This window comes from Trichosurus vulpecula, chromosome 3, assembly GCF_011100635.1.
Source record: "Trichosurus vulpecula isolate mTriVul1 chromosome 3, mTriVul1.pri, whole genome shotgun sequence".
Lineage (NCBI taxonomy): Eukaryota > Metazoa > Chordata > Mammalia > Diprotodontia > Phalangeridae > Trichosurus > Trichosurus vulpecula.
The window spans coordinates 337379046-337387774 of NC_050575.1; the positions used below are offsets into that span (position 1 = coordinate 337379046).

The window sequence follows — 8729 nt, forward strand, 5'->3', positions numbered from 1 at the left end:
GATTATTTGAAGAATGGCTCCATAGGCTTCACCAGGCTGCTTAGGAAGGTCCCTGAAGAAAAAGGTCAAGACTCCCAGATATAAAATATCCGTGCCTACTTTTTTGCATGTTATACTGCTTTCTGCTTTTTTTTATAAGGATATCTTCCTTGAGGGCAAGGGTTATGTCTTCCACTTCCTTTGTATTCATAATGCCTAGCAGATGGATATACATAAAGCAAATTCTTTGTACATACTTATTGGGTAATCTGATGAATGCTCTTTAAGTCCAGTCTATGAATGAAGCTAAGTAGGGGATTGCCAGCCAGGGTGCTGAAAAGTGGATATATTACAGAAAAGTAATATTTCTTTATGGAAATTTTTACTGAAAATTACTGAAAAAAATGATCTCTAATGGAAAGTAGGGATCCACTAAAACTTCTATCCTTGCTTCTGTGGCTAAGCTCCCTGAAAAGGTCATTCACAATTGATGTCTCTTCTTCCTTTCCTCTCATTCTTTTCTTAACTCTTTAGAGTCTGGCTTCCAACTTCATCATTCAACTAAAATTATTCTCTCCACAGTTACTACCATTAAATTGCCAAATTTAATGTTCTTTTCTCATCCTCATCCTTCTTGATTTCTCTTCAGCCTTGTCACTGTCGATCACACTTTTCTCATGGGAGATATTGTACAAAGGTAAAATCTACAGGCCTTGGGAACAGACTGGATATGGGGGTGGGGTGGGGTGACAGTTAGGATAGAGTGAGCAGTTGAGGATGCTACCCAGGTTGTGAGTTTGGAAGGATAGGAGGATAGTGGTGTTTTCAATAGTGATAGGGAAACTTGGAAGTGAGGAAGGCTTGAATGAAAGATATTCAACTTGGTTTTGGACAAGTTAGGTTTAAGATGTCTGCAAGACATTCATTCTGAGATATAATAGGCAATTAGAGATACAAAACTGGAAAGTCAGCAAAGAAGTTAGGATTAGATAAATAGATTTATGAATTATCAGCATAGAGAAAATAATTGAATTCATGGGAGCTGATGAGGTCACCAAGTGAAATAGCATAAAGGGAGAAGTGAAGAGGGGCCAGGACAGAGTCCTTCGGGATGCCCATGGTTATTGGGTGGGCTTTGATGAAGATTCACTAAAGGAGAATGAGCTTTGGTCAATATTTAGGAGGAGAACCAGGAAATGATGTCGTGAAAACCTAGAGACAAGGTACTGTCAAGGCATATCAAGGAGAAAGCGACGTTGTGATCCTTGTTGTTTCATGGATAAAGTAATACAACTCTTGGCTCTGGGTATTTACTCTGGCTATGCCCCATGCTTGGAATTATCTCCCTCCTCACCTCCCTTGGCAACATTTGACAGGAGGTTTAAAAAAACATTTCAGGACATGAATTTAGCATTACTCTACGGTACTCTTCAGTGAGAGCCAGAGGGGAGAAATGCAGATCAATCAAGGAATACTCTGAAGTGTCAAACACAGCACCATGGCAGAAACTACTTATAAAAGCCACTGAAGATGTGAGGAATGGAACCAAAATACTATATCAGAATTTAGTTGATATGTGCAGAAAAAAACTTGAACAACAATTCCAGTATTTTAAAGTCATCCAAAATGTAATATGCAAAATAGAATCCAGAAAATAAAAATATATTACAAATCCTAGTTACCTTTAATTGATATTTGAAAGTAAAAGTAGAATGGTTGAAATATGATATCAGGGAGGCAGAGCCAAGATGGCAGAGTAAAAGCAGAGTCTTGCTTGAACTCTCCCCCAAACTCCTCTAAATACCTATAAAAATGACTCTAATACTTCTGGAGCAGCAGAACCCACAAAATGACAGAATGAAACAAATTTCTAGCACAAAATAACCTGGAAGGTCAACAGGAAAGGTCTGTTGAACCAGTCTGAGGAAAGAGCACAGTCCAGCACGGGCTTTCAGTACAGACGGGGCCCTAGCAAACCAGGAGGAGGCCTCAGGGTACTGAATCACTGGAAGCTGATGCCAAAGAAGACTTCGAAAGTTACTAGGAAATGTCTGAGGGACCTGGGTGAGAGAGGAGTACAGTTGGGCCCCAACCTTAGGGGTGGAGTAGTGGTGGCAGTGGCTGTGATGGTGGCAGCAGCTTGTAATGGAAAGCAAAGTGGGATTTTTTGCTGTTTTTTTTCTTTTCAAATGCTTCTCAGCACTAAGCCAATCAAGTGCCTTTGATTGAGTCTTGCCTTTGTTTCAATCAAGAGTATTTGATTGAATCAAGAGTCTTTGACGGCCTACTTAAGTCACAAGAAAGCCTAAGTCGCATGAGTTTGAGTCACATGCTTGTGATGCCCTCTGACCTTGAAGAAGTGTATATATACTCAGAGGTTAGCATTTTGCTTTGGGGGCTAGCCTCCAAAGCAAAATGCTAACCTCTGAGTATATATACACTTTAGAATAGTGTTCCTGTGAGTTGGCCAGACGAGATTCTGGGTAGCCGTTAAGGAGCACCCCTCTCCCCAGTTTTGAAAACACAGACGTTGGTGCTTCTCCCTCTGGTAAGTATGTATGTATGTATGTATTGCTATGGACAGACAGTTAGAAGCCCTGTCTGCTGATTTGTGTTATTTGCTCTGTTTATATAATTTCTGCTTGTAATTTCTGTTTGTGTTTTCTCTAAAGTTCAGGGTGCTGACTTTTCCCCCTGAACTAAGTGAATGATATATGTATGTTTAATTAAAGTGGGATTGTAAACCACTTAAAGTTACTTTCCTTAGAAAAGCAGATCAAAGAAACTGTGCTAGCAGCCCTTCTGTGTGCTGGTGTCATTGGCCTTACACATCCACAGAAACTGCAAGTAGCATTGTTGTTACACAGCTGCAGCTGCTCCTGGAGCTCTCAGCCCACAGATGGTAGAGGGATTGAGCAGCTGATCATAGGGCAATTGCAGGGATCTCTTTGCTGGCACTGAGGCAGGATTATTTTACTTTGCCTGTGCTTTGATCTGGGTCACAGTGCTGGGTGGCAGTCCTGGGGCGAGGAAGAGTGCTGCTGTGGTAGAGCTTGTGGTGGCTGTGGAGAGGGAATCCTCCTCACAGTTTCAAGGCAAAAAAGAGTGGTTGTGGTTACTCACAGACCAGGAAAGGAGAGAACACCTCTCCTTTGATCATCTTGAAAGAACTGAAAATTGACAGGTCCCTAGAGATATCTCTGAAAACAGTTGCACAAAACTCCTGAAGCTTAGGACAGTCCACCCTCTACACTGGAAGCAGAGTTCTACCTTAATGAAGACCTAAAAAGTCAAGTAATTGTCTGGAAAAATGAGCAGATGGTGGAAAAATATCAGACTACAGAATCTTACTTTGGTGACAAGGAAAATCAAAGCATACAACTAGAAGAACACAACAAAGTCAAAGTTCCTACATCCAAAGACTCCAAGAAAAATACAAATTGGCCACAGGCCAGAGAAGGGCTCAAAAAGGATTTTGAAAATAAGTAACAGAAGCAGAGGCAAAATTAGGAAGAGAAATGAGAGTGATGCAAGAAAATCAGGAAAAACCAGTCAACAGCTCACTAAAGGAGAGCCCAAAAATGCTGAAGAAAATAACACCTTAAAGAATAGACTAACCCAAATAGCAAAAGAGGTCCAAGAAGTCAATGAAGAGAAGAATGCCTTAAAAAGCAGAACTGGCCTAATTGAAAAGGAGGTCCAAAATCTTACTAAAGAATAGTTCCTTAAAAATTAGAATGTAGCAAATGGAAGCTAATGACTTTTTGAGAAATCAAGAAATTGTAAAATGAAGCCTAAAGAATGAAAAAAAAGTATAAAAAATGTGAAATGTCTCATTGGAAAAACAACTGACCTGGAAAATAGATCCAGGAGAGATAATTTAAAAATTATTGGACTACCTGAAAGCCATGATAAAGAAAAAGAGCCTCAACATCATCTTTCGAGAAATTATAAGGAAAACTGCCCTGATATTCTAGAACCAAAAGGGAAAATAGATATTGAAAGACTCCACCAATCACCTCCAGAAAGAGATCCCCAGAGGAAAAGGCCTAGGAATATTGTAGCCCAATTCCAGAGTTCCCAGGTTAAGGAGAAAATATTGCGAGCAGCCAGAAAGAAACAATTCAAGTACTGTGCAAACAAAATCAGGATAACACAAGATATAGCAACTTCTACATTAAGGAACTGAGGGCTTGGAATACAATATTCTAGAGGTCAAAGGAGCTAGAATTAAAACCAAGAATCACCTACCCAGAAAAAGTGAGTATAATTCTTCAGGAGAAGAAATAGACATTCAATGAGTGTCAAGCATTTTTGATGAAAAGACCAGAGATGAGTAGAAAATTTGACTTTCAAATACAAGACTTGAGAAGCACAAAAAGGTAGACAGGAAAGAGAAATCATAAGGGAATTATTAAAGTTTAACTGTTTACATTTCTACATGGAAAGATAATATTTGTAACTTATGGAACCTTCCTCAGTATTAGGGTAATTGGAGGGAATGCGCATATATATATATATATATATATATATATATATATATATACACACACACACATATATATATATATATACACATATGTGTGTATACAGATTCTCTCTCTCTCTCTCTATATATATATATGTATACACACACACACACACACACACACACACACACACATATATATATATATATATGGCACAGGGTAAGTTGAATATGAAGGGATATGGGGTGAGGCAGGAATGTATGGGGAGGAGAGAGGGAGAAGTAGAATGGGGTAAATTATCTCACATAAAAGAGGCAAAAAAAGGTTTTGCAATAGAGGGGAAGAAGGGGGAGGTTAGAGGGAGTGAGTGAACCTTACTCTAATTGAATTTGGCTTGAGGAGGGAACAACAGACACACTCATTTGGGTATGAATCTTACCCTACATGAAAGTAGGGGGGAAGGGGATAAAAGGAGGGATGATAGAAGGGAGGGCAAATGGGAGGAGAGGATAATCAGAAGCAAACACTTTGGGGAGAGATAGGGTCAAAGAAGAGAATAGTATATATGGGGGTGGGATAGGGTGGAGGGAAATATAGTTAGTCTTTCACAACATGACTGTTATAGAAGTGTTTTGCATGACTACCTATGTATAACCTATATCTAGTTGCTTGCCTTCTCAATGAGGGTGGATGGGGAGGGAGGAAGAGAGAGAGTGTGAGGAACTCAAAGTTTTAAAAATGAATGTTAAAAATTGTTTCTACATGCAACTGGGAAATAAGATATACAGGCAATGGAATATAGAAATCTATCTTGCCCCATGGGAAAAATAGAAGGGAAAGGGGTAAGAGGGTATATCTTTGTGATAGAAGGGAGGACAGATTAGGGGAAAGGGTAATCAGAATGCACACCATCTTGGGGTAGGGGGAGAGGAGAGATGGGGAGAAAATTTTGAACTCAAAACCTTGTGGAAGTTTATGCTGAAAACTAAAATTAATAAAAATATATTAGGTTGAGTACAAAGCAGTGCAGAAAAACAAAATAAACTGTTAAATATTCATCCAAACCTTTATCATGGCTTGAGAAGCAAAGAAATTAGAGAGAAGCAAGAACCTGTGAATAAGGAAGATTTGGAGAAGTTTTGATTATCCATATAATCTCATACAGACTAATAATGGGAAAAGAAGAATAGGATAAAATAAGAAAAGGAAAGCTTGTGCATTGTCAATATAATGAATGGAAGATCATTTACTTCAAGGATGGTGACTTAAACTCTGGTTTCTCTTGCAATATTAGAAAATAGAATGCCAGAAAAGATTCATAATTATTGGCATAAATGCTCTACAGTGTCACATGAATTACTGAAAAAGCTTTTTTATCAGCTTCCTCTCAGATGTCACAAGTGCAGATAGCCTTCTTAAGAGAAAGCATTATATTAGCACTTCTACTATCAAAAGATGAGAATGCCATTGATCCTTCAGAAGGCAGACCAATTGTATGTTTATCTGCTTTATACAGTGTACTCACAACTTATTTAACATGCCAAGAAATCTGTGTAAAGATTAGGAACCTCAACAGCTTCAACATTATCCATCATCATCATCATCATCATCAATAACAACAAAAGCTTTTTTCAGATAATTGCAGAGGTATAAAGAGCAATTATTTATTGATTTAATAATCATTAAATAAGGTATCCCAAGGCATTATAACATTTATACTGATTTTATAATTATCATGAAGACTTTTACTCTGTCTTGAACTCATGGTCATTTCTATACTGCAAATATATAATATAGAATCAAAATGCTAGGATATTTGTTATCAATAAGGAAATGGCTCTGTATTTATTACATGCCAGTGCAAAAACTATAGTAAAAATTAATATTTAATGTGACACTTTTGAAGGAGATTCTTTAATACTGTTAGGATTTTGCAGATTTTAATTACACTATCCTCTCTCCTAAATGGAATTCATTATGACTTCCAAGGAATAGCAGCAGAACATCCTAAACATTCTGGAAGAATTTCTGGAACATCTTAAAAATTCTTAAAAACATGGAAGATATCAAATTACATGGCTTCATCAAAGAACACAGACAACTTCTTGATCTTATGGAATCTTTCACAAATTATATCAAAATATTAGTTGTACTTGAAAACATAAAATACTTAATGTATGGCAAGGAAAAATGGAGATAGAAGGCTTTGGGTTGGAATCCAAATAGAAAACTAAGCCAGTGTATGAATATGTCTTACTTTTTCTCCATGCAAAACACATCAAATATAAAACCATCCAAGAGAATGCTATATGCATGTATATCAGGAACCTTACTCATATAGTAATAGATGGGAAAATCAAAGATAAATTGGAAGAATGTGTTTGGAGCAATTGATACCCATACAACTGTTTTCTTATGGCAAACCAGCACAACTTGCGGACTCTGGCCATTTATGGCCTTAGGTTGCTTTTGGCATGCTAAAGGATGTGCTTTATATACAAAGGATGTTTTCCTCTACATTTTTCATGGGACCCCTCAAAATCCTTTGGTGTGCAGCAAGTAGTCCAAGGGCCATAAGCAGCTGTGGGCCACAAGTAGTGCAGGCCTGTCTTATGATGTTTTTTTTTTTTCACTAATAACCTTCTTGTTTTTATTGTTAGGATCCGGGTTAGTTGCAAGCAGTGAAACAAGAGGAGTGGGTGGCTCTACTACCTGGTCAGCCATGTTTCACAGGCTTGTAGGTGATAGAGAATTCACCCAGGTAGTGTTCAATCATCTTGGGCTTAATTTCTACCTGATTGAAGGTTTTGCCATTATAGATGCCCACCATACTTCCCACCATCTCGGCCAGTATGATCATGTCTCGAAGGTGTATCTTCACCATCTTAGGCTTTTCCATGGTGGGGTGCCTCCTTCTTGGCCTTCATCAGACATCTCAGGAGGGAATGCCATTTGTGCCACAGACCTCTGTTGAGTCTTTGCTGCTTTCTAGTGCTGTACAATTTCATGAGCTGTTCATAGTACATGTCCAGCAGCTGATCCAGGTCCATGCTGTCATAGGTGAACTTCTGGAAGGTTTGCTTCTTCTTCGGCTCCACTTCCTCCATCTTGTCTGCTGTCAGGAAAAGTTATGGTGTTATTTTTAAACAGTATAATGGACATCAACGGATTTAGAATGTATCCAAACAAACCGAGAAAATATTAATGAATCTCATCTGCCGCTATCTTAAGGTATCTCTAGAAAGATGAATGCTGGGGGCAGAGCCAAGATGGTGGCTGGAAAGCAGGGACTTGCTTCAGCTCTCCCCAAAATCCCTCCAAACCTGTAAGAAATTGCTCTGAATGAATTCTAGAGCTGCAGAACCCACAAAATAGCAGAGGGAAGCAGGTCTCCAGCCCAGGACAGCCTGGTATGGTTGCTGGCACAGTGCTGGGAGTGGAGCGCAACCCAGCATGGGCTGTGCTGGGACAGACCAGACTGGGAGTTGGCCCAGAGCAGGTCTTAGGGCCATGAATCATTGAGCTGTGGTAGTTACCAGACTTCTCAACCCACAAACGCCAAAGACCACAGAGCAAGTTAGTGGGAAAACTGCTAGATTGGGTAGAAAGCAGTGCAGCTCCAGCCCTGGGGGTGGTGGAGGTGGTGTGGAGGTGATGACAGCAGCAGCAGGAAACTCCTGTGGCTGCTTCCAGAACTCCAGCATCAACTGCTTCTGGAGTCCCTGGCACACACAGTGGGAGGAATCAAGCAGCAGACCAGAGTGGGAGTGCAAGACTTGCTGTGCTCTACTTGGATCTGGGTTGCTATCTTGGTTGGTGGTTCTTGGGGGAGGAGGAGTACTGCTGTGGCAGAGCTTGTGGTGACAGTGTAGTAGAAGTAGCTCTGAAAACAGCAGCACAGCCCCTAAAGCTTAGGATGGAGCACTCTCTGCAAGCATACCCTGACAAAAAGCTCAAAGGTCAAATAGTTGCCTGGAAACATGACCAGGCAGTACAAAAGGATGCAGACTTATACTCTAGAATCATTTTTGGTGACAAAGAAGATCAAAACATAAAGCCAGAAGAAATCAACAGAATCAAAGAGCCTACAATCAAAAGCCTCCAAGAAAAATATGAATTGGTCTCAGGCCATAGAAAAGCTCAAAAAGGATTTGGAAAAGCAATAAGAGAAGTAGAGGAAAAATTGGGAAGGGAGTGATGCAAGGAAAGCATGAAAAACAAGTCAATGCCTTGCTAAAGGAGACCCAAAAAAATACTGAAGAAAATAACACCTTAAAAAAT

General features: G+C 39.5%; 1 pseudogene; it reads right to left on the bottom strand.

Moving 5' to 3' along the window:
• Positions 1–7116: 7116 nt before the first annotated feature.
• Positions 7117–7555, bottom strand: LOC118842570 (annotated as a pseudogene).
• Between the last annotated feature and the right edge of the window lie 1174 nt (positions 7556–8729).